The sequence below is a fragment of the Aegilops tauschii genome, chromosome 4 (genome assembly GCF_002575655.3).
Source record: "Aegilops tauschii subsp. strangulata cultivar AL8/78 chromosome 4, Aet v6.0, whole genome shotgun sequence".
NCBI lineage: Eukaryota > Viridiplantae > Streptophyta > Magnoliopsida > Poales > Poaceae > Aegilops > Aegilops tauschii.
In genome coordinates this window covers 203346865-203374415 of record NC_053038.3, presented here as the reverse complement: position 1 = coordinate 203374415, position 27551 = coordinate 203346865, and positions in this window count along the sequence as shown.

Sequence of the window (27551 nt, the reverse complement as noted above, 5' to 3'; positions counted from 1 at the left end):
TGTTTTTCTTAACCTCAAAAGAGGTGCCCTTAATTATCTTGCATAGAAGGGCAAATCACAAGTCTCGAGGCGGCTTACCGCCCTGCGAATCATAAGTGTTACATATCCCGGAATATGAATCAAAAAGGACTTGTCTTCAATGATATCCTGAATACAGCCGTAAGAACATACTTAACGGCCTGCAAACATACTTCCGGTTTAGATAACCCGGATAAGAAGGTTGGTACCGCAACTCCGGTTTACCTGTCTTACAACACCCATTGTGTTCAGCAATACTGTAAACCCAAGTTGAGCCGGCAAGGTGAAACCCGGCCGTACACACTTTGAAATAATCAGAAGAAACTTGTTATAAAGCAGAGGAACGTAGGGGCTTCCGGTTCGGATACGACCAGAGACCCGGCCCAAAGGGGTTATGCTAAGATTCGTATACGATCATATAGCCCCCAGTGGGTGTGGCGATGCCAATCAAGAGGGTATCGACAGCTATGTTCTCTTTGGTTCGAATACGACCCATGTTTGAACAGGAAGCCCCCAAGTGATTTTAAGAATTGTTTAACGACGCTGATTCGAATACGATCCACGTCGGTTCTCAGAGGGGCTAAACTATGATTCAAATATGACCAAAGGTAACCTCCCAATGAGCTCGGCACTTTGCCAATCAAATGGGTATCGACAGCTATGTTCTCTTTGGTTCGAATACGACCCATGTTTGAACAGGAAGCCCCCAAGTGACCTTATTGCTCACGGCTAAATTCGAATACAATCATAAGCCGGATCCTCCGTTAAGTCATCATGTAATCTTGCAATGAAAACAACACGTGCATATTTGGAGGAGAAAAAAGGACAAAGGTCCTGCTTTATTGCTTATCATAATATATACATGGCTGAGAGAAATATGTACACCACGAGAGCCGGTGGCTCAAGTGTAGTAAGGCCGAAGCTGAGCTATGTTCCACGGCCGACGGGTCTCTTCCTCCGACTTACGTGAATCTTTATGCTCCCGAATGTCAATGAGGTAATATGACCCATTGTGCAAGTTCTTGCTGACCACAAAGGGCCCTTCCCAAGGCGGGGATAACTTGTGTGCATCTGTTTGATCCTGGATGAGCCGGAGCACGAGATCGCCTTCCTGGAAGACCCGGGATTTGACCCAGCGGCTATGATAACGGCGCAGGTCTTGTTGGTAAATCGCTGAACGGGCTGCTGCCACATCACGCTGTTCATCCAACAAGTCAAGAGCATCTTGGCGCGCCTGTTCATTATCCATCTCAACATAAGCTGCGACGCGAGGTGAGTCATGACGGATGTCACTGGGGAGGACTGCTTCTGCCCCATAAACCATGAAGAAAGGCGTGAAGCCGGTAGACCTGTTAGGAGTAGTGTTAATGCTCCATAACACGGAGGGCAGCTCTTCCACCCAACAACCCGGCGTCCGTTGCAAAGGGACCAAAAGCCGGGGCTTGATACCCTTCAGAATCTCCTGATTAGCTCTCTCAGCTTGACCATTGGATTGAGGATGAGCCACTGAGGAAACATCAAGTCGGATATGCTCTCGTTGACAAAACTCCTCCATGGCGCCTTTGGAGAGATTGGTGCCATTGTCAGTTATAATGCTATGTGGAAAACCAAAGCGAAAGATCACCTTTTTCATAAACTGAACCGCCGTGGCTGCATCACACTTCCTAACTGGCTCCGCTTCAACCCACTTGGTAAACTTGTCAACTGCCACCAAGAGGTGGGTCTTCTTATCCTTGGACCTTTTAAAAGGCCCAACCATGTCAAGCCCCCAGACCGCAAAGGGCCAAGTGATTGGGATCATCCTCAGCTCCTGAGCCGGCACATGAGCCCGTCGTGAGAACCTTTGGCAACCATCACACTTACTGACCAAGTCCTCTGCATCCGCATGAGCCGTCAACCAATAAAAACCATGACGAAAAGCCTTGGCCACAAGAGACTTTGAGCCGGCGTGATGGCCACAATCCCCTTCATGGATCTCACGTAAGATCTCTTGACCTTCCTCAGGGGAAACGCAACGCTGAAACGCCCCCGTAACACTGCGGTGATGCAACTCCCCATTGATAACAATCATTGACTTAGCCCGCCGGGTTATTTGCCTGGCCAAAGTTTCATCCTCAGGCAACTCGCCCCGGGTCATGTAAGCCAGATATGGCATTGTCCAGTCTGGTATGATATGGAGAGCCGCCACCAGTCGTGCCTCCGGGTCAGGGACAGCCAAGTCTTCCTCTGTAGGCAACTTAACAGAAGGGCTATACAGGACGTCTAGGAAAGTGTTAGGCGGCACCGGTTTTTGCTGAGAGCCCAGCCGGCTTAAAGCATCCGCCGCCTCGTTCTTCCTGCGATCGATGTGTTCCACTTGGTAACCCTTAAAGTGCCCAGCAATGGCATCAACCTCGCGGCGATAAGCCGCCATGAGAGGGTCCTTAGAGTCCCACTTGCCCGATACTTGTTGAGCCACCAAGTCTGAGTCACCGAAACTCCTTACCCGGCTCAAGCTCATCTCCTTAGCCATCCGAAGACCGTGGAGCAAGGCCTCGTACTCAGCCGCATTGTTAGTGCAAGGAAACATCAACCGTAGCACATAATGGAACTTGTCACCTTTAGGGGAAGCCAATACAACTCCAGCCCCCAAGCCCTCCAACTGCCTGGACCCGTCAAAGTGGATAGTCCAATATGTGTTATCCGGCTTCTGCTCGGGCACTTGTGACTCTGTCCAATCATTGATGAAATCCACCAAGGCCTGAGATTTAACAGCAGTGCGTGGCACGTACTTGAGACCATGAGGTCTGAGCTCGATAGCCCACTTAGCCACTCTCCCTGTGGCCTCTCTGTTTTGAATGATATCACCAAGAGGGGCAGAACTGACCACGGTTATGGGATGACCCTGGAAATAATGCTTAAGTTTCCGGCTCGCCATGAACACACCATAAACAAGCTTCTGCCAATGCAAATATCGCTGCTTGGACTCAATGAGCACTTCGTTGACATAATAAACCGGCCACTGAACCGGATGCTCCTTGCCCTCCTCCTTGCGCTCCACCACCATAGCCACACTGACGGCTCGTGTGTTTGCCGCCACGTACAGTAATAAAGGCTCCTTATCAACCGGAGCAGCGAGGACTGGGGGCTCTGCCAGCTGCTTTTTCAAATCCTCAAAGGCAGTATTAGCCGCATCATTCCAGACAAAGTTATCAGTTTTCTTCATCAACTGATATAATGGCATGGATTTCACACCCAAACGGCTTATAAACCGGCTTAAAGCAGCGATGCGACCCGCCAAGTGTTGAACGTCATTTATACACGCCGGCTTAGCCAGGGAGGTGATGGCCTTGATCTTCTCCGGGTTAGCTTCAATGCCTCTGTCAGAAACCAAAAAACCCAAGAGTTTGCCTGCAGGAACACCAAAAACACACTTGGCCGGGTTAAGCATCATCTTGTAGACCCGGAGGTTATCAAAGGTCTCCCTTAAATCATCTATCAGGGTTTCCTCTTTTATGGACTTAACCACAATATCGTCCACATAAGCGTGAACATTGCACCCAATCTGTTTATGAAGACAGTTCTGTACACAACGCTGGTAAGTCGCCTGTGCACACTTAAGTCCAAAGGGCATAGACACATAGCAGAAGGCTCCAAAGGGAGTGATGAACGCCGTCTTCTCCTGGTCCTTAACTGCCATCTTAATCTGATGATATCCAGAATAAGCATCCATGAAACTTAAGCGTGCACAACCTGCCGTAGCATCAATGATTTGATCAATACGGGGGAGGGCAAAAGGATCAGCCGGACACGCCTTGTTTAAGTCCGTGTAGTCCACACACATCCGCCAGGTGCCGTTCTTCTTGAGTACGAGCACCGGGTTAGCCAACCACTCTGGGTGAAAGACTTCAACAATAAACCCGGCCGCCAAGAGCCGGGCCACCTCTTCACCAATAGCTTTCCGCCTCTCTTCATTAAACCGTCGAAGGAACTGCCTGACCGGCTTAAATTTCGGATCAACATTGAGAGTGTGCTCAGCGAGCTCTCTAGGTACACCCGGCATGTCAGAAGGTTTCCATGCGAAGATGTCCCTATTCTCACGGATGAACTCGATGAGCGCGCCTTCCTATTTTGGATCCAGATTGGCACTGATGCTAAATTGCTGAGATGAGTCTCCTGGAATGAAATCAACAAGTTTAGTCTCATCAGCTGACTTAAATTTCATCGCCGGCTCATTCTCCGTAGTCGGCTTCTTCAGAGAGGTCATATCTGTTGGGTCAACATTGTCTTTGTAAAACTTCAACTCCTCTGTTGCACAAACAGATTCTGCATAAGCTGCATCGCCTTCCTCACACTCCAGAGCCACTTTTCGGCTGCCGTGAACCGTAATGGTCCCATTATGACCCGGCATCTTGAGCTGTAAGTATACATAACACGGCCGTGCCATGAACTTGGCGTAAGCCGGCCGTCCAAATATAGCATGGTATGGACTTCTTATCTTGACCACCTCAAAGGTCAATTTCTCCACCCTGTAGTTGTTCTCATCTCCAAAGGCCACTTCCAACTCAATCTTGCCGACTGGATAAGCCGACTTACCAGGTACCACCCCGTGGAAAATAGTGTTGGACTGGCTGAGGTTCTTATCAATCAACCCCATACGACAGAATGTCTCATAATAGAGGATGTTGATGCTGCTGCCTCCATCCATGAGCACCTTAGTGAACTTATATCCTCCCACCTGAGGAGCCACCACCAGGGCCAAGTGACCCGGATTATCCACCCGTGGAGGGTGATCCTCCCTGCTCCACACTATAGGCTGCTCAGACCACCGCAAGTAGCGTGGAACCGCCGGCTCAACAACATTCACAGCCCTCTTGTGAAGCTTCTGATCTCGCTTGCACAAACTAGTGGTAAACACATGATACTGTCCACCGCTAAGCTGCTTTGGATTGGTCTGATAACCCCCCTGCTGCTGTTGATGACCCTGGCCAGACTGTTGATTAAAGCCCCCTTGACCGTTCTGAGGACCGGAATTTGAGCCGCCGCCCAGGCCATGAAAGCCGCCGGCGCCTGAGCCGCCGCCCGGGCCATTGTAATTCTTAAAGGCCTTCATGATTGCACAATCCTTCCACAGATGAGTCGCTGGCTTCTCTCTAGAGCCATGCCTTGGACAAGGCTCATTCAACAGCTGCTCCAGCGTCGGACCTGACCCGCCGCCTCGGGGAGGGGGCCTCCCCTTACGTCGCTGGTTATTCCCTTGTGAGCTGGCGTTGGCCACAAACTCTAGGCTGCCGTCGGCCTTGCGCTTGCCTCCTCCTTGGTTCCCCGGGTTATGCTGAAGACCCTTGCCGTTGCCGTTCTTCTTCCCTGCCCTTTCATCATCTGAAGGGGGATCCTTGGTACCATCAGAATCGGCGTACTTAACAAGAGCTGCCATTAGTGTACCCATATCACTGCAGTCGCGCTTAAGCCGCCCGAGTTTCATCTTCAGGGGCACGAAACGACAATTCTGTTCCAGCATTAAGACTGCAGAGCCGGCATCCATCTTATCTGACGAATGTATGATCTCCTTGACCCGGCGAACCCAATGCGTCGTGGATTCACCCTCCTGCTGCTTACAGTTAGTCAAATCCACAATTGACATCGACTGCCTGCAGGTATCCTTGAAGTTTTGGATGAACCGGGCTTTCAGCTCAGCCCAAGACCCGATGGAGTTCGGTGGTAGCCCTTTCAACCAAGTGCGGGCAGTCCCATCCAACATCATGGTGAAGTACTTGGCCATTGCCGCCTCACTGACCTCCAGCAGCTCCATAGCCATCTCATAATTCTCGATCCAGGCTGCAGGCTGTAAGTCAGCTGTGTAATTAGGCACCTTCCTAGGGCCCTTGAAGTCCTTAGGTAGACGTTCATTACGGATAGCTGGCACTAAACAAGGGACACCCCCTGTCCTGGTAGGGATGCCCACGTCGACGGAAGTCGTCGGATAAGCCGGGGGGTCTGGTAAGCCGTCAATTGAGGCACTTGCTCCGCCTCTTGCCGCGCTCTGTCCTGGTCTGCTGCGTGAAAGGCTCCATTATGAGCCGGGCCGTGGCCAGGGGGCGGGTCATGGCGTCGGACGTTACTTGAGCCGGTTGCTGAGACCATGTGTCGGCTGTAACTCGGGCTCTGGCCTAGACGAGGGGTCGAGTGGATCCTGTCCCGGCTGTAGGAGTATGCCTCTTGCTGCGCCAGAGCTGTCTGAAGGAGTTCCCTGACCCGGCGGGTTTCAATAGCCGTCGGAGAGTCGCCGTCAACTGGGAGAGCCGCCAGCCGTGCTGCCGCAACGACCATGTTCTCCAGCGGGTTATTATAATGACCCGGTGGTATTGGCACGTACTGAGGCGGGGCAGGGGGCACCTGGGGAGGCCCCATTACTCGTGGCTGAATAGGGGCTCCAGACCCGGGCACTATGACCCCTGGCGGGTTACTAGACCCTGCACCTGGCGTGTTGAAGAGGTTGCGTGGATCGTAAACCGGAGGGAGTCGAGATTGGGTCTTTTGATGCCTCCTTCTCATGACCTCATTGGACGCGTTCTGTCCATCGTGAGTTGGAAGGACTGCGCCTGGATCAGCTGAGTTTGGGCATCGAGAGCCGCCCTCTCTGCAGCCATCCTGATCCCTTCCGCTGCAAGCTCCTCCTTAGCTTTCACTAGATCCAATTTTAACTGTGCCACCTCCGCATCATGCTGAGCTTGATCCGCCGGGTCAACCGTGGCGGTTAACAGGGCCGTCATCTTGTCCGTGAGGTCCATCAGCACCTGAGCCGGAGAAGGCACCGGGTTTCCTGCTCCAGCAGCGGGTTTCTGAACAGGCTGCGCGCCAGCCATAAAGACTCCAACCTGACTTGGCGGCTCAAACGGGTCCGGAATACTGTCACCATCGGAACAACCCATGAGCCTGCCATCTTGAAGTTGATACAACGAGTTTGACTCATCGGTGGCCGACTCGCCGTCAGAGCCGGCGGCCGCCTCATCACCAGACCCAGATAGATCAGAGGGCCCTCCATGGATACATCCCACAAACGCGCGCCTTAAGGCAGGCCGGGCCCGGGCGGGTTGTGCACGCTGAGCCGTCTCGATGAGATCGGCGTAGAGATCCGGCTTAGGGCCCGGCTCACCAATCTTGCCAATGAAAACATGAATTCCGCCGAAGGGGACCCGGTACCCGTACTCAATTGAGCCGGCGTCGGGGCCCCAGTTTGCATCGTCGATCTAGAGCTTGCCGCGACGACTCTTGGTCATCCGGCCCACAGCGTATCCCTTGAGCCCTTCGAAGCTGCCCTTCAAGAACTCAAATCCACTGTGCGCTAGCCCCACGGTGGGCGCCAACTGTCGTGGAATTGTCACGGCAGATGTCCTCGAGCTAGGACTTAGTCGTGGAGCCATCGCAGCTAGGAAGCTTGAAGGGGTTAATGCGGGACAAGGAACACGAGGGTTTATACTGGTTCGGCCCCTTACGGTGAAGGTAAAAGCCTACGTCCAGTTTGAGGTGGTATTGATTATGGTTTCGATAACCAGGGAGCTAAACCGCTATGCCTGGCTCTCGATGAGATTGTACTTGTCCCTAAACCGCTGCCGGGTCGTCCCTTTATATAGGGAGGCTGACGCCCAGCAGCTCTCAAAGTCCCGGCCGGCTCATAAGAGTGTCCGGCTCGGACTCTCAACTATTCTTGCCTTACAATACACGTTCTACCATAATAATGATTGTAACTACGGGCCTTAAGCCATATCCGGGTCTTAAGCCCATCTTTGGCCCACCGTCTTCAAGATTGGCGACGGGCTTCTGGTAATGACCATATGAGTAACCCGGCCCCTCCTGGCGGGTGACTCTAAGGTCTATATCCTCAACATAACCCAACATCGACGAAGAAGAAGAACAGCTCAAAACGTGCAAACATCTCTCTCGCGTCATGAACATCGCATTACCTGTACCTGCAACTGTTGGTGTAGTAATCTGTGAGCCACAAGGACTCAGCAATCCCATTACCATGGGTATCAAGACTAGCAAAGCTTAATGGGTATGGAAAAGGATAAGTGGTGAGGTTGCAGCAAGCGGCTAAGCAAATATGGTGGCTAACATACGAGTACAAGAATAAGATGAGAAACTACGCAAACGGTCGCAAACTAGTAATGATCAAGAAGTGATCCTGTACTACTTACGTTCAAACGTAACCCAACCGTGTTCTCCTCTCAAACTTCCGCGAAAAGAGACAATCACGGTTACGCAACGCGGTTGGTGTATTTTAATCGAGTTTACTTCAAGTCCTCTACAACCGGATATTAACAAATTCCCATCTGCCACATAACCGCGGGCACGGCTTTTGAAAGGTTAAACCCTGCAGGGGTGTCCCAACTTAGCCCATGACAAGCTCACGATCCGCGGAGACAATCCACCATGGCGGGACCCTCCAATCAGACTCGGAATCCCGGTGCACAAGACATTTCAACAATGGTAAAACTAATCCAGCAAGACCTCCCGGCGTGCCGACACCCTGATAGTAGCTGTGCGTATCTCGTCTCAGGCCACGACCGGATGAGCACTACGTACAGCAACCGAAAACTCCGGGTGAAGGGGTGGTACCGCAAGTGGCTCTCTTTGGGACCAACACCATCAGCGCTGGCCCTGCCCTGTATGTAGAAAAAAATCCTCGGGTTAGCGACGCCCTATGCGAATTAATTATTAGGTTCAAGTATTATTATGGCAAATGTTAAAACCAATGTTGGGTCTTGCTGGAAGAGTTTTATTCAAAGCGAACTGTCAAGAGGGCCCCATACCCCTCACCGTGTTAGGGACACAAAATCAAGGAACATAACAACGATATGACGGATACTAGGGCGGCAAGAGTGGAACAAAACACCAAGGCATAAGGCCGAGCCTTCCACCCTTTACCAAGTATATATGTGCATTAATTAAATAATAGATATTGTGATATCCCAAGAATATCCATGCCCCAACATGGAACAACCTGCAACTGCACCTGCAACAAGCAACGCTATAAGAGGGGCTAAGCAAAGAGGTGACATAGCCAAACAACGGTTTGCTAGGAAGGGTGAACAAGGTTAGAGGTTATCATGGCAATTTGGGAGGCATGAAAACAAGTGGTAGGTAGCGCGACATAGCGATAGCATCGAGACCACTAGCATAGCAAAGATAGTAGTGAGATCCAAGGTGACGGTCATCTTTCCTGAAATCCCGCTAGGAAGAAGAATGAGTCCATGAAGAAGAAGAAGCCACGTAGTCCAACGAATCCTCACAATCACAACAAAACAGGAACTATCGAGAAGGAGCACAACCGGAAACAACATGGTAAACACACAACACATAAACATGGCATGATGCTCAAGCAAGTATGATGCATGACAAGTATACATGATGCTACTCATGGCAAGAGATGATGCATACAAGAGCAACACACCAAAGCAAGTTTAAATGAGGCCGGAAAAAACGTATAGCAATTCCGGTAAGTCCTCATATGCAAATTTCGAAATTGGTCCAGATCTGATTAGAACACAATGTTTAAGTTGTTAAACATGAAGTTAAAGTGCACCAAGATGATCTACATGATTTTCTAGTCAAGTTACATGTAAAGTTCGTTTAATTTGGAGTTACGGCCTAGAAGATATGAGCAAAACAAGTTAAACATGGCATTGATGCAAAAGCAAGAAAAACAACATCACAACACTCCAAAACATGGATGCAACAAGGTAACATGAAACTATACGCAAAACTAAGCAAGTCTCATATAGAACATGCTCAAAACGGAGCAACGGTTCAACACACACACTCCATACAAGTTTCAAACACAATCTGCCCCAAACAGCAACTAAGCACTTTGCAATCAAGGAAACAACATGCTACAGGAATCACATAAGCACAAACTTGACAGGCACTCAAACTACAGATAACATGCTTCAAATAACATTTAAGGTTCAGGTTCATAGGCATCAGGATTAAACTAAGATGATCAATGCAAAAAGCAACTTAATAACACAGATTATGACAGCGAAAAACAGGGCATACACGTGAGCAGGAGTCATATGTTGACATGTTGGAGGCATGAAACAGAGAAAATATATTGCAAGAATATGGCAAACAAAAGCATGGCATTAAATTAAAGGTTAAACATGGCAAAACATTATTACTAAGCATCTCCAGATGAGCCCTAGATCAAAGGCAAACAACAAGGCAATATGCAACATGATACAAACTGATTCTCAGACGAGGAAATCTGGGAATGCAAAAGAGCAACATCAACGTAGGATGTTTGCAAGCTCGGAACAGAGGTCATATATAGTCCAAAATTAACAAACTTGGCATGTGTACAAAGTACTCATTTCATAATTCAAATCATGTCAACGAAGCATCACCAAAAGAGGCATAGATCAATCAATAACAAGCTCACAACATAGCATCATGAAGTTAACGGAAAACTGGAACATCATTTAGGCATGTTCATGGCAATGAAAACATATGCTATAGGACATATATGAGGCATCAAAAGGCATCGCATGATAGAGCACAACAAGGACATCAAAACATCTCAAGTAGGCATCTCCAGATTATGCGTGGTATAGATGGTAGCTTCAAACTAACATAGCAACATACTGTAACAGTTACAGACTTGGCAACATCACTAAGTCTCAGAAAACAGCAAACATCAAGTAGCACACTTTCCAAGCTTGGTGCACTCACCACAAGGCACATAAAAATACATGGATTGCTCCACTGTAAGGAAGGCATTAAAATGCTCCTAAAACATGTAGACATGATGCTCATAGGATGCACTCAAAAGATACGATGAAAATGACAAATCAGCATCTTATAACAATCTCAGAAGGTTAACATCATATAGCACTTCCGCAACGATGATTAGGGCATTAAGATGAGCTCAAACAAGCATGGAATAGTACACTAACATGAAAAGCATCACGAGGCAAACATTTTGATATATCATACGCGCAAATCATAGCTATATGAATGGAGATATGGCATGATGAACATGGGCAAATAATGTAGTAATATTGGGGACTTGGACGAAAATATCACCTTCGGATCTAGCGTTTGACCCGGGCGCGGATTACGAAGGTCGTCGGAGATGTCGCCGAATTTGTGGAGGGTGGTCGGAGAGGGTGCAACGGGGCCGGGGACGGGCGGAGACGGGCGCCGGTGGCCGGATCCGGGCGCGGCCCTCCAGATCGGAGCACGGGGCGGCGTGGGACGCTGGCGGCGCGAGCTCCGAGCTCGGGCAGCCATGGTGGCGGCGCGGTGGAGGTTGACGGCGCGGGGAGGCGAAGGAGGCGCGGGGCGATCACGGCGAGCCAGATCCGCGAGCGGGCGACGGAGGTCGACGGCGGAGCAGGGTCCGGCAAGGTAGGAAGCAGCGACGGGATGCTCGGCGGCGCGCGGAGCGAGGATGGCCGGCGGCGGGGTCGCGGGAGCTCGGGCGGAGCGGTGCCGGAGAGCCGGGCTGCTCGGCCCTGGCGGCGGCGGGGAACGGGCCCACGATGGGCTCCGGCGGGCCCTGCGCGGTGGGAGGCACGTGACGTGGAGGGCGCCGGTTGGTTGAGGAGGCGGCGGTGATGATGTGGTGTTCCCGGATTGGTCCGGGCGAAGTGGAGGCTGGACATGTCCGGCGCGGCGCGGACGTGTCCGGCGGCGCGAGGATGAAGAAGACTAGGGTTTCGCTCGAGATTTCGGAGGAGGGGACTTATTTATAGGTAGAGGGAGCTAGGACAGTCCAAATGAGGTGTGGTTTTTGCGCACATGATCGTGATCCAACGACGGAGAGCATGGAGGGGGTTTAGATGGGCTAGTGGGTTGTTGTGGAGGGTTGCTGGGCTACAAAGACAGAGGGGTTTTGCGGTTATACGGTTAACCGTTGGGGCATCAAACGACCTCCAAATGGAACGAAATTTGACAGGCGGTCTACCAGTGATATACCAAGGCCACTCGACAAATCTCGGCCCATTCCGAGAATGTTTCTCACGCTCACGAAACAATGTCTGAGAGGTGCAACGGGTGCATGTGAGAGTGTCGGATGCCGAAGCGGACAACAGAGAAAGAGACTGGATGCAAGAGGCGAACATGAATGCAAATGAGATGCACATGATGACATGGAAAATTGCAACACGCAAGCCAATGACATGGCAACGACGACGAATAACTGGATGACACCTAGCGCCTTGGACTCGGGGCGTTACACATAATTTAAACAACGCCCAACCGGCAATTAGCAAAAACGCTAGGCCTCGGCTAACTAAAACAAAAACCGACCAGTGGTTTTAAAATAAAACAACGATTAACCACGTACCGGTTCGACTAAAAAACAACCTAAACTAATATAATCTACGCGATCGATCTACGATCTAATGAAAGGGACAGGGCAGTGGCTTACAGCGGGTCAACGGCGTCGGCTACGTTGAAGACGATGGTGTGGGCGGCTCGGCGTCGTGCGGGGCGGCGGCTAGGGTGGTCTCGGGCGACGGCGAAGTGGATGGAGAGGTGCGATTCTACGAGGCGGTCCGACTGGTGTTGTTGGCGATCCTCGTTGGCGTCTGGACGGAGCAGAACAAAGGCGGCGGGGATTCGGTGAACGGTGCAAACTTCCGTGGCTTGGGGTCCATCGTGCGGATGCTCCTACGAGACCTAGGGGTAACCAATGTGTCAAAATGACGCGCATGGGAAAGGAGATTCTGAAAACGGACTTTGGAGGCAGGGGTGTGCTCACCGGCGACGTATTTCTACAGCTAAGTTGGCTCAGCTGGCAAGATGCAAATGAACGGGGCGATGGCTGTGAGCGGCGTGGGGAGAAGCGGGTCGACATAACAGGAGGGGTACTAGCCTTTATATACGCATGGCTAGGAGACCACGAGAGAGGCAATTGCGGGAGCCTGGGCGACGAGCTCTATACAAGCGGGGGGTGCTGGAGGTTGGGGACAGCTGCAGCTGGGCCCCACTGGTTAGCGAGAGCGACAAAAGGACGAAGGAAATCGGGCACGGGTGCAGGCCTTGGGCCGGCTAGTGTGCCCCTGGGTCAAACGGCGATTCGGTCCAGGCGACGTGTGTGTGTGTGTGTAGGATCGAATGTATGTCTAGAGGGGGGGTGATTAGACTACTTGACGAAATAAGAATCTATCATTTTCCCAATTTTAGTTGTGGGCAGATTTTAGCAATTAGCACAAGTCAAGCAATCAACCTAAGAGTGTAGTAGTAGCGGAAAGTAAAACATTCCATATGAAGGTAAAGCGAAGGGTTTGGAGAAGGCAAACGCAATGGAGACACGGAGATTTTTGGCGTGGTTCCAATAGGTGGTTCTATCGTACGTCCATGTTGATGAAGACTTCAACCCACGAAGGGTAACGACGGCCCGAGTCCATGGAGGGCCCCACTCACGAAGGGTCCACAAAGAAGCAACCTTGTCTATCCCACCATGGCCATCGCCCACGAAGGACTTGCCTCACTCGGGTATATCTTCACGAAGTAGTCGATCTCCTTGCCCTTACAAACTTCTTGGTTCAACTCCACATCTTGACGGAGGCTCCCAAGTGACACCTAGCCAATCTAGGAGACACCGCTCTCCAAAAGGTAATAGATGGTGTGTTGATGATGAATTCCTTGCTCTTGTGCTTAAAATGATAATCTCCCCAACACTCAACTCTCTCTCTCTCAGATTTGGCTATGGTGGAAAGATGATTTGAGTGGAAAGCAACTTGGGGAAGGTTAGAAATAATGATTCTTGTGGTAGGATTGGAATTGTCGGCGTCCTGGGAACGGGGGTGCCCAGACTTGCCTGCCTGCGGCCCGCGAGCATGGCTCCGTCAACGGCCCAGTACGGCCCAACTTCAGCAGCAGCCACTCAAGACCCTCGCGAGGGGCCAAGCCTCGCGAGGCGGACGACGCCAAGACCTCCATGGGGGCAGTCTCACTAGGTTGGCTCCCGAGGAGCGGAGATATCTATGCGAGGGGCACCTCGCGAGGTTCTTGTGACGTGAGCCAGGATGACCAAGGCCAGGCGGGTGCCAGCGGACGCAGTGTACAAATTTCCTCTTTGGAGCTAAGGAGGCAAGCGGAGGCGAGGAGTCCCGAGGCATCAGGCAAAGGTTTCCATATCGGTGAAACAAGACCAAGACCGCCAGGACGGCAGGACGGAGGTCATCGCGGAGCCCACAGCAGCGTCACCACCAGAGCCTCTGGCATGCGAAGACTACTTTTGTCAGGATAGCTTGTACTAGTTGTTCCCCTTCAAACTTGGCCATTGTGGGATCCCTTCCCGCCTAAACATTTGGGGAAGAGGACCAAGGCCACTATAAATAGGACCTCGCCACCACCGTAGGGGTGACGAATCATTCAAATCATCCTCACACCCACTAGCTCATCGAGCCCAAGAACACCTCTCCTCCTGAGGCTGTTCATCCATTGTAGTAGTTCATCCTCAGACCCTCGAGGCAATCCACCACACACTGGAGTAGGGTATTACACCGCAAGGTGGCCCGAACCAGTATAAACCCCCATGTCCCTTGTTCCTTGGGTTCATCGAGCTAGGCCGTGTGCGAGCGAGCTGGGGAGAGAGTGTTCTTCGTGCGCACCCCAGAGTTCGAACCTCTCAAGGGTGTGCGGAACCCGTGATCCGACAGGAATGTCCTGATCTCAACACATGAGTAGGTGGTTCTCTCTCAGAAAATGTATGGTGGAAGTGTAGGCACGTTCTGATGGCTTTCTCACAAATGGAGAAGGGAATGGAGCGGTATATATAGCCTCCACACAAAATCCAACTGTTACGCACATTTGACTCATCTCGGTGGGACCGAATAGTTAAACTCGGTGAGACCGATTGTTTCAAAAATGTGAACATTAGGAATCTCAGTGGGGCTGACTGGAACAACTCGGTGGGACCGATGTGCTAGGGCTTAGGGCAAACCGCGTCTCGGTGGCACAGATTGCATCAACACGGTGAGATTTCAGTGAAGCAATAAGGTAATAGAGAGTTGGTCAAGCCATCTCGGTGAGACCAATTGCTATTTTGGTGAGACCGAAATAATTGCAAGTGATATGAGGGAGTTGGCAAGGCCATCTCGGTTAGACCGAGATCCGTATCGGTGATACCGAACTGTTAGGTTTCTGGCTGTGGCTATGTCGTATGAACTCGGTGGCGCCGGATACAAAGAATTGGTGGGGCCGAGTTAGAGTTTAGGATTTTGACATATTTGGATGGAGAAATTGGCTAAGGGTTTTGGAGCAATATCACTAAGAATTTGAGCAAGCAAGCCATTAAGCAACACCTCATCCCCTTTTAATAGTATTGGCGTTCCGATGGACTCCATGTGATCTTGGATCACTAAAATGAAGATGGAGAGGGGTCCACATCTCTAGTCCATGACGTGACATTCACTGAACTTCCTGAATATTTATCTTCAATGGATATTAGTTCAATGAGCTATATGTTGTTATGAATTACCAAACCCACCCAAGGATTAGTTGCACTTTCAATCTCCCCCTTTTTGGTAAATGATGACAACATATAGATCAAAACTTCGACAAATGATAAAATGAATGAAATATATCGTCGCTTTGACAAGTATATGATAAGCAAGAGCTCCCCCTAAATTTGTGCATTATTAAAATTTCGTTTGAATGCAAATGCCCAATCGATTAGGATCATGGGCCACTCTTCCATGTCACATACATCTTGGTGGAGCGCACAAAATGATAAGAGTGAAATAACATGCACGCATCACCAAATACATAAGTGGATGACCATACACAAATAATAATATATATATAGGCATATGTCACACATCAAGCATAGTATGATCAAACACATAACCACACAAACTATCTCACGAACATCAAACAATAAGTAGCATGAACCAAACGAAGTAGCAAGCCAATAAAAACCAACAAGCAAAAGAACGAGACACACTCTCTCTCTCTCTCGAAGCCTATGATCTATACATTTTCTCCCCCTTTGGCAACAAGTTACCAAAAAGCTCCAAAAACTATAATGCAATATGACACTCTAGGCACGATCATCGGGAACTCCTGAAGGGGTCTTCCGGCTTGTTGCTCCAGTATGCGTAGACGGTGTTGAGAGAACTGCTTCTGCAAAAGCCTCGGCTGATGTCTGTTGAGCTAGTTGAGTTGACACTGGTGGTGGTACTATGGCAGTGGCGGCAGGTGCAGAGTGTGTAGTCCTGGTGTCTGCAACTGGCACAGTTGATGACGTTTGTGCCCTAGGCACTGTCTGCAATCTGCCAGTGGTATTGTTCTCATTGCCATCTTCAGCATCATCTCTCAGCTTCTCCACAATAGATTGTATCTCTGTGACCTTGACATCAAGATTATACATTTTGTCCTCAACTATTTGCTCTAGGCTCTCCTGATTCTTGGCTAAGTTGGCCAGACTTCACTCAATACTCATAGTTGCTTCTAGCAGATATGTCAGTTGGTCTTGCTTTGACTTGAGATTCACTGCTGATGCATTTGGTGGACTTGCTGCCTTTGTTGCTTTAGCTGCTTTTGCCTTTTCTGCCTTCTCTTGGGCCTCAACTGAAGTTGGATGTGAAGCATCCATCACCACTTCATTATCTTCAAATTCTGGCCGAAGAGGAAGGTACTCTCTGTTAAGCAGATATGTGTCTGTACCAACCTTGGAGTTGATAAGCATTTGGATGTGTGGTGCATATCCACATGACCTCTTTTGATCAGCAGCAGTCCGTTTGATTGTCTCTATAATCAGGCTCATGACTTTGAATTTCTGTGGTAGGTCAAATAAATGGAGCAGGTTGATGGAGTGGCCATGGATCATCCTCCCATCTCCAGACATGGGCAATAAGGTGTGCCTTAAGATGTAGTTTATGGTGGCCAAACCAGCAAGCAGAAAGTATATGGAGCCAAACTTGTGTGTGTGCGAAGAACTCAACCTCTCTAGCCAACCAACTCGTCACCCCCACGTCCTAGCTCGATGGACAAGGAAGAAGGTGGACACGGCAGTTTTACCCAGGTTCGGGCCACCTTGTAGTGTAAGACCCTACTCCTACTTTGTGGTGGATTTGCCTCACGAGGGGCTGAGGATGAACTAGTACAAGGCAAGAACAACCTCACGAGGTTGGCTCTAGTGAGGGTGGAAAGGGTGATCCCATGCTACGGTGCTGGCTAACCTATACTTATAGCGGCCTCGGTCCTCTTCCTCCAAAACGAAGGAGGGAAGGGATCCCACAATGGCTAATTCGAAAGGGGACAAGTAATACATCTTATCCTGATGAAAGGTGGTCTTCGCCTGCAAAGCTTCTGGTTGTGCCGCTCCGGTGGGCTCAGTGATGAAGTCCGTCCTGTCATCCTTGGGGTCTTGGTCTTGTTGCACACGAATGGAAACCTGTGCCTAATTTCTCGGGACCCCGCGCCTGCGCTTGCCTCCTTGGCACCAAAGAGGAAACTGACTCCTCCGTGCCCGCTGGTGCCCACCTGGCCTTGGTCATCATGTGATGAGGACATCAATACCATTGTTACACCCACAACCCCTACTGTTACATATAATGGACCAATTACTAGAGCTCGCGCACGCCAATTAAATTACTAGGTACTTCCGTTTCTTGGTAATGATTCTAATGTTCATGAGAATATGATGCTGCCTAAATTGGATACTTTTGTTTTGCTTACAAATGAAGGGCCTGGCTTGGAGAAGGATGAACATTGGAGCAAGAACAAGCATGGAGTTGATGCCATGCGCAAGGGGAACAAGAACGGAGTTACCAGTGATGATTTCAGGACTTTGAAGCCACCATAAGGAGTGAATGAAGACTTGGATGAAATATACAAGATGCCACTTCATAAATTTCGTCCAGAGGCTATTCTAGGTGCTGTGTCACCTTATTATTGGGCCAGGCCCATGTAATTTCGAAATACATAAGTATAGGCTGTTTTTAGAGTCCGTGTGTGTGGGGAAACAAGAGATAGGGTTGGTTTCGGACCCCTTCTCTAAGGGCCACGAAATTCCCCCCTCTTCCTCCATATATACAGCCCTTAGGGCACCGTTTAGAATTTGGGTTTTGTTTAGATTAAAAGTTCGCCATAGCTGCAACTTCGCGTACTTCGTTTGTGTTCAACGACCAGACAAAGGCGTCACAGAACCTCACCTTGATCAATAAAGCTTTCATCTTACATTCGCAATATCCAGATTGCAATCTCAGTTTCTTGCTTGTTCTTCGTTTGCTCGCAGGAAACAGACCCTCGTGGTCAGGTTGATCGTGCTCCGGCGTGGTCACTAACCTCTCAGAGTTGGTTTAGCGATTGCTAAGGCGCGACGTCATCGCACGTTCGTAGTCGGATCGTCAAAGTCGGCTTCCACCAAAGCGATATCCATCATCTCATCGAAAGACGGGACACCTTTGCCTCTATCAAGTGGTATCAGATTTCCAGGTTGCTCGCTGAGATTTTACAGTTTTTCGTAGTTTAGATCGAGTTTGTTCTTCATACCTATAGTCCACGAAAAAGCCAAAAAAATTAGGGTTAGTTCATCCTATCCGAACCAATCTGAGCCTTTGCATAATCTTTTTAGGGTTTTTGCTTTGTTGAATTTGCGGGTGCATTGTCGTGTCAAGTTGCTGGTCTTAGAGTCTAGTCTTTTAGAGTTTCGAGTTCTGGTCATAAGTTGTCACGCCGCCGCCGCACCATCATCGCCTTGCCATCTACCACCATTCCTTATCCGCCACCGCTCTGAATCCATATCCATATACCACCACCAATCCGTATCCATATACCACCACCGATCCGTATCCATATACCACCACCGCTACCATATACCACCACCGCTGCCATATCCTACCACCATATATCCACCACCAATCCGAGTTCTTTTCATATTCGGTTTGTTTTAGAGATCCATCTATTTTCCGTTTCGTGTTTCCTTGTCTGAGTAGGTCTCGAAAAAAAAGTCTGGAGACCCCCGGGCAGTTTTTAGGCCAAAATTTCGGCAGCCAAAAATATTTTTTCCCTATCCTATTTTTAGGTCCCGGGGAGTGTTTTGAGACACTCGCCATCATAGTGATTTTTTGTCGCACTTTTTCGTCGTCGCTGCCCTGATTTCTGAAAAAAAAATAGTCAAAAAATTTTGTGCCCATCCTGTCAGTTTGACCTTGGAAGAGTTTTGAGACACTCGCCATTATAGTGATTTTTCGCAAAAAAAAAAGAGGAGCGCAAAAAAAAAGAGCGAAAAAAAAGAGAAAAAAATTCCAGAGTGTGCTTTTCCCTTGTTTACGTGCAGCGCCGTGATTTTGTTAGTGTTCTAGGCTCGCGTCTCTAGCACGGTCTAGCCTAGGACCAACACAGTACCGTCGTTGAGCGTTTATTCAACTTTGCATCTCTGAATTGATTATTGCTGACCATTTTTGCTACCATATTATAAGCCTTCCCAGCTCCACATACATCTACATCGTGCGTTTGACTCTCCCTGGTAATCGCTCTATCCAAGCTTTGAGAGTTTTGACTACAACGGTTGCCGATCACCACCTGCTGCTGGGTAAGAACTGGTAAGAATTTGAGATTCGCTTGAAGGTTTTGTGACACACCACCATCACCACCACTTCTTAGTAGTCTGCAGGATCATATTCTTTTGTGTTTCTATTGCTGCTAACTATGGCAGGATCACAAGCCGATGAGACTGATTGGGAGAACATGACGAACAAGGAATTGCATGATAAATTTCAGCAAATGATGAGTGGCCAGGTGGGAGATGTGCTAAACAGATTTGAAGAGGCTATGGAGAAGATAGATGCCGTGGAGAAGTCGTTCGAGACAAAGCTGGATAACAAGTTTACTGAATTACTCAAGCGTCTTCCCCAACCACTACCGGCTGCACATGTCGCACCTCTACAACAACAACAACCACATCTCCAACGCCGCCTTCCAAATCAAGTGGGACGAGCACAGCGCGTTCCAATTGAGACTGGTCAAAATTCGGGTGCCGCTGCACCTACTGTTGATGCTTCTTTAGCTCCTGCTACTGCGGCGGCTGAGGAGGATGACAATTATGCGGGCGATTATGAGGATGAGGTTGATCAAAATCAGAACTACGTGCAGCCACCAGCACCACCACCAGCAGGTCGACCTCAGGTATATGTTCGCAACGGTAGGCCGGCACCACCACCTCAGGTACGAGATCATGACCATCTCCCTAAACTGAAATTGAATATTCCACCATTTGAGGGTAGATATGTTCCTAATATATATCTTACTTGGGAGTTAGAAACTGAACAACGATTTACATGTTTACAATATCCTGAGGAGAGACGTGTTCTTGCTGCTGTTTGTGCTTTCACTAGCTTTGCATGTGTTTGGTGGTCTGAACATTGTAGATTATATCCTGTTCCAGCTACTTGGGCTGCTTTGAAAACTGCTATGCGTACTCGTTGGGTTCCACCGTATTATCAACGTGAATTACTTCAAAAATTACAGCGCTTAAGACAAGGGAAAAATTCTGTAGAAGAATATTATCAGGAATACAAACTGGCATGATTAGATGTGGTATTGTTGAGGAGAATGAAGCTATGCTTGCACGTTTTATGGGTGGATTAAATAAAGAGATTCAGACCATTCTAGAGTATAAGGATTATAATAGTATCACTCGTTTATTCCATCTTGCTTGTAAAGCTGAACGTGAAGTGCAGGATCGACAGCCATTGGCGCGAACTAACTTTTCTGCAGGTCGACCTTCATCATGGACACCGCGCGCATGTTCTACTTCCACTGCACCAGCACCTCCATCAGGTTCCACCTCCAGCCGTGATACAAGAAAGCAGGCACAACCACCACTATCTGCCAAGAGCGCACCTGCCGGGCCTGCACAGAGCTCTTCTTCTTCCATGGCATCGACAGGGCACACAAGTGATATTATTTGTCATCGTTGTAAGGGAAGAGGACATTATGCGAGAGAATGCAAATCTCAGTATGTAATGATTGCTACTGAGGATGGTGGGTATGAGTCCGCTAGTGACTATGATGAGGAGACTTTGGCTCTTATTACACGTGAAGAACATGGTGGAGATGATTCTGAAAATGAGACGCAATACATGGCTCCTGAAGACGCTGTCAGGTATGAATGTTTAGTTGCTCAACGTGTTTTGAGTGTGCAGGTCACACAAGCAGAGCAAAATCAGAGGCATAATTTGTTCCATACAAAGGGAGTTGTGAAGGAACGTTCTGTTCGCGTCATCATAGATGGAGGGAGCTGTAACAACTTGGCTAGCATGGAGATGGTGGAGAAGCTATCTCTCACCACAAGACCACATCCACATCCTTACTACATCCAATGGTTCAACAACAGCGGCAAGGTTAAGGTAACACGTACTGTTCGTGTGCATTTTAGTATCTCTACATATGCTGATTATGTTGATTGTGATGTGGTACCCATGCAAGCATGTTCCTTATTTGATAAAAATTATGTACACCATGGTAGAAATAATCAATATACTCTTGTTCATAAGGATAAAAATATTACTTTGCTTCCTATGACTCCTGATTCCATTTTGAAAGATGACATTAATAGAGCTAATAAAGCAAAACAGGAGAAAAATAAGAGTGAAAATCAGATTGTGGCAAAAGAATTTGAGCAACAAATGAAAGCTACTACTAAACCATCTAGTGTTGTTTCTGAAATTAAATTGAAAAGTGCATGTTTACTTGCCACAAAATCTGATATTGATGAGCTAGATTTCAGCAAATCTGTTTGCTATGCTTTTGTGTGCAAAGAGGCATTATTTTCATTCGAGGACGTGCCTTCCTCTTTGCCCCCTGCTGTCACTAACATTTTGCAGGAGTTCGCTGACGTCTTCCCACAAGACGTAACACCGGGATTACCACCTATTCGAGGGATTGAGCATCAAATTGACATAATTCCCGGTGCATCGCTACCCAACCGTGCACCATACCGTACCAATCCAGAGGAGACGAAGGAGATTATGTGTCAAGTACAGGAGCTGCTCGACAAAGGTTATATACGCGAATCTCTTAGTCCTTGTGCTGTTCCTATTATACTAGTGCCTAAAAAGGATGGTACGTCGCGTATGTGTGTTGATTGTAGAGGCATTAATAATATTACTATTCGTTATTGTCATCCTATTCCTAGGCTAGATGATATGCTTGATGAATTGAGTGGCTCTACAATATTCTCCAAAGTTGATTTGCGTAGTGGATACCATCAAATTCGTATGAAATTGGGAGATGAATGGAAAACTGCATTTAAAACTAAGTTTGGTTTATATGAGTGGTTAGTCATGCCTTTTGGGTTAACTAATGCACCTAGTACTTTCATGAGACTAATGAACGAAGTTTTACGTGCTTTCATTGGACGATTTGTGGTAGTCTATTTTGATGATATACTGATTTATAGCAAATCTTTGGAAGAACATTTGGAACATTTACGTGCTGTTTTTATTGCTCTACGTGATGCATGTTTGTTTGGTAACCTTGGGAAGTGCACCTTTTGCACCGACCGAGTATCTTTTCTTGGCTATGTTGTTACTCCACAGGGAATTGAAGTTGATAAAGCCAAGATTGAAGCTATTGAGAGTTGGCCGCAGCCCAAAACGGTCACACAAGTGCGGAGTTTTCTTGGACTCGCTGGTTTCTATAGGCGTTTTGTGAGAGATTTTAGCACCATTGCTGCACCTCTCAACGAGCTTACAAAGAAGGATGTGCCTTTTGTTTGAGGTACAACACAGGAAGAAGCCTTCACGGTATTGAAAGATAAGTTGACACATGCTCCTTTACTCCAACTTCCTGGTTTTAATAAGACTTTTGAGCTTGAATGTGATGCTAGTGGATTTGGATTAGGAGGTGTGTTATTACAAGATGGCAAACCTGTTGCATACTTTTCTGAAAATTGAGTGGGCCTAGTCTGAATTATTCTACTTATGATAAAGAACTATATGCTCTTGTTCGGACTTTAGAAACATGGCAACATTATTTATGGCCCAAAGAATTTGTTATACATTCTGATCATGAATCTTTGAAACATATTAAAAGTCAAGCTAAACTGAATCGTAGACATGCTAAATGGGTTGAATTCATTGAAACTTTCCCTTATGTCATTAAACACAAAAAGGGTAAAGAAAATGTTATTGCTGATGCATTGTCTCGTCGCTATACTATGCTTTCACAACTTGATTTCAAAATATTTGGTTTGGAGACAATCAAAGATGAATACGTGCATGATGCTGATTTTAAAGATGTATTGCAGAATTGTAAAGAAGGAAGAACCTGGAACAAGTTTGTCGTTAATGATGGATTTGTGTTCCGTGCTAACAAGCTATGCATTCTAGCTTGCTCTCTTCGTCTTTTGTTGTTGCAGGAGGCGCATGGAGGAGGATTAATGGGACACTTTGGCGTGAAGAAGACGGAGGACGTACTTGCTACACATTTCTTTTGGCCAAAGATGAGACGGGATGTTGAGCATTTTGTTGCTCGCTGCACTACATGTCAAAAAGCTAAGTCACGACTCAATCCTCATGGTTTATATATGCCTTTGCCTGTACCTAGTGTTCCTTGGGAGGATATATCTATGGACTTTGTTTTAGGTTTACCTCGAACAAAGAAGGGGAGGGATAGCATATTTGTTGTCGTGGATAGATTCTCGAAAATGGCACACTTTATACCATGTCATAAAAGTGATGATGCTGTTAATGTTGCTGATTTGTTCGTTCGTGAAATTATTCGCTTGCATGGTGTGCCAAATACTATTGTTTCAAATCGTGATACTAAATTTCTTAGCCACTTTTGGAGATGTTTATGGGCTAAGTTGGGGACTAAACTGCTTTTTAGTACTACTTGTCACCCCCAAACTGATGGACAAACTAAAGTAGTCAATAGAACATTGTCTACTATGCTTAGGGCTGTTTTGAAGAATAATAAGAAAATGTAGGAAGAATGCTTGCCTCATATTGAATTTGCTTATAATCGTTCATTGCATTCTACTACTAAGATGTGCCCTTTTGAAATTGTGTATGCCTTCCTACCTCGTGCACCAATTGATTTGTTGCCGCTTCCATCTTCGGAGAAGGTTAATTTTGATGCTAAAGAACGTGCTGAATTGATTTTAAAAATGCATGAGTTAGTTAAGGACAACATTGAGCGTATGAATGCATAATATAAACTTGCTGGAGATAAGGGTAGAAAACATGTTGTGTTTGCACCTGGAGATCTTGTTTGGTTACATTTGCGTAAGGATAGATTTCCTAGTTTGCGCAAATCAAAGCTAATGCCACGTGCTGATGGTCCTTTTAAGGTGTTAGAGAAAATAAATGATAATGCATATAAACATGAGCTACCTGCAGATTTTGGGGTTAGTCCCACTTTTAACATTGCAGATTTGAAGCCTTATTTGGGTGAGGAACATGAGCTTCCGTCGAGGACGACTTCATTTCAAGAAGGGGAGGATGATGAGGACATCAATACCATTGTTACACCCACAACCCCTACTGTTACATATAATGGACCAATTACTAGAGCTCGCGCACGCCAATTAAATTATCAGGTACTTTCGTTTCTTGGTAATGATTCTAATGTTCATGAGAATATGATGTTGTCTAAATTGGATACTTTTGTTTTGCTTACAAATGAAGGCCTGGCTTGGAGAAGGATGAACATTGGAGCAAGAACAAGCATGGAGTTGATGGCATGCGCAAGGGGAACAAGAACGGAGTTACTAGTGATGATTTCAGGACTTTGAAGCCACCATAAGGAGTGAATGAAGCCTTGGACGAAATATACAAGATGCCACTTCATAAACTTCGTCCAGAGGCTATTCTAGGTGCTGGGTCACCTTATTATTGGGCCAGGCCCATGTAATTTCGAAATACATAAGTATAGGCTGTTTTTAGAGTCCGTGTGTGTGGGGAAACAAGAGATAGGGTTGGTTTCGGACCCCTTCTCCAAGGGCCACGAAATTCCCCCCTCTTCCTCCATATATACAGCCCTTAGGGCACCGTTTAGACTTTGGGTTTGTTTAGATTAAAAGTTCGCCATAGCTGCAACTTCGCGTACTTCGTTTGTGTTCAACGACCAGACAAAGGCGTCACAGAACCCCACCTTGATCAATAAAGCTTTCATCTTATATTCGCAATATCCAGATTGCAATCTCAGTTTCTTGCTTGTTCTTCATTTGCTCGCAGGAAACAGACCCTCGTGGTCAGGTTGATCGTGCTCCGGCGTGGTCAATAACCTCTCGGAGTTGGTTTAGCGATTGCTAAGGCGCGACGTCATCGCACGTTCGTAGTCGGATCGTCAAAGTCGACTTCCACCAAAGCGATATCCATCATCTCATCGAAAGACGGGACACCTTTGCCTCTATCATCATGGCTTGCATCATCCCAACCTCATAAGGTCAGGCACCTGCATAGAAATCTCGGCTCCTCAGGAGGCAGCGTGGGAAGGCCGCTCCCTCCAGAGGTCTTGGCGCCATCCGCCTCACGAGGGTCTTGGCTTGATGGTCGCGTAGATGGGCCGTACCAGGCCATCGATGGAGCCACGCCCTGGGCTACAGACAGTCAAGTATGGGTACCCTGGTTCCCAGAACGCCGACAGTGTGTATCCAAAGCTTCATCAGGAATGGTCTTGTATATGTGTGCCATTGTGTTGTGATCCATCCTGGGTTTTCCATATACATCTATGTCATTCTCTTCTTCTTCTTGGGCACTGATAAGAGTATCCCACTCCGAGATTGATAACTGGTATCTAGTGCCCTCAGTCATCCAGACAATTCTTCCATCCTGGTAAAAGTCTGTTGTGGAATAAAACTGCATCACCATCTCATCATTCCACTTTGTGAGCTTTTGTCCCACAAAATCATCAACATTTGTCAGCCTGAAGCTCTCATGAACATGGGGGAAGTAATCTTAATTGGCATCTATATACTTCCAATCCACCCACTTCATGTTGCTTATGATGGGCTTCTTGTCAAGAAGCACTGTCTCATACAAATCTTGTTGTTCTTTGGTATGGAAACGATAGTCACATGATGTTCTCCTCCTTGCAGAATATGGGTCAACTTTCCTCCATTCTCTCAGTCCACAATCCTTCGTGAGCTTCATGTTTTCAGCCACTGGATGTCCATCATCATGTTCTGGAATATCTGGCTTCAATTTCCTGAGCACTTGTGGCTCTTCATCCTCCTGAAGCTTTGGCACCGCGGCCTTGTTCTTTTCAGTAGCTGGGATGTTTCTTGTGGATCTCTTGGGAGCAGCAGCCTTAGTTGCAGGCTTGGGTTTGTACTTGGAGGGTGCACCTGCAGATTTCATGGCATCTGTCATTAACTTCTGAGACTTGGCAGGGGGTACAACTGGATCCTCTTCCTCCTCATCTTCTTCATCCACCATCATGGATTTGCTGCCAATCAGTCTGCCAATTGTGCTCTTCACTATCTCTTTCCTCTTCTTCTTGCCATCAGCAGCTCCTTCTTCTTCTCTTGACTCAAGAGTAAATTCCATAGTCTCTTGTGGAACTGTTGATTTCCTGGCCTGACATAGGAACTCTCTTTGCAGGAGCCTTCTTTTGGAGACCTGGCTTAGTAGCAGCAGTAGTGGCATACTCCTTCTTGAGCACTTTCTTATTTGTTGAAGTGACCTCTTGTGCAACCACAAAATCCACATCCTCGCTTTCTCAGGTTCTCTTCTTCCTTTATCTAGTGGCAGCTTTAGGCAGATTGCTTAGAGTGCTTCTTCTACCCTCATCATAGCTTCCACTAGGGCTTGTTCCCTCACTGAGATTGACGTCTTCCTCTGACTTGTTCTCGCTATCACTTGCATCAGACATCTTGCAAATAGACCCTATGAATAGATAGGTATGGGCAGAGTGGATGAGCATCACAAAAATCAGCTTGTTTTGCAAAAAGTTTGAATCAAAATTTTAGTATTAGCTTTCTACAGAAAGCATTTCGAAGCTACCGATATGAAAATCTCGGTGACACCGAAGCATGAACAGAGTCTAAACACACAACATCGGTCAGACCGAGTTGTGGTTCGGTGACTCCGAGATGATAAGGTTTCACTAAGGTTTTTCTTTCGGTCTCGCCGATCAGTACACTTTGGTGGCACGGAGTAGTACTTAGTGCAATGGCCAGGGCCAATTGGTGGGACCGAAAGATTCATTTCGGTCGGTCCGAGATGAGCTCGGCGGAAACCTAACCCTTAATTTTTTTCATCGAATCTAATCTAAAGAAGTTTTTATTTTGATAGAAAGTTCTCATTCGTGGCAAGAAGCTGGGCAATATCTTTGTGCATAGAATCGAAAAGGGGAATGGAACAAAGAGGTCGAACCGTACCCTAACTTGGTGATGATTCGCTAGGGCGACAACGGTGGTGAAGATTTCCGTTAACGGTGGCGGGGGTGCACAGGCGGAGACAGTGACGATCCGGGGACAAGGGGCAGAAGCACTGGTGCGCAAGCACGAGTGGTTTGAAGAAATTTTAAACCATACGGGTTCACCGAATATATATCCATGTGTTGTCAGTGGCACCGGATGGAATGTT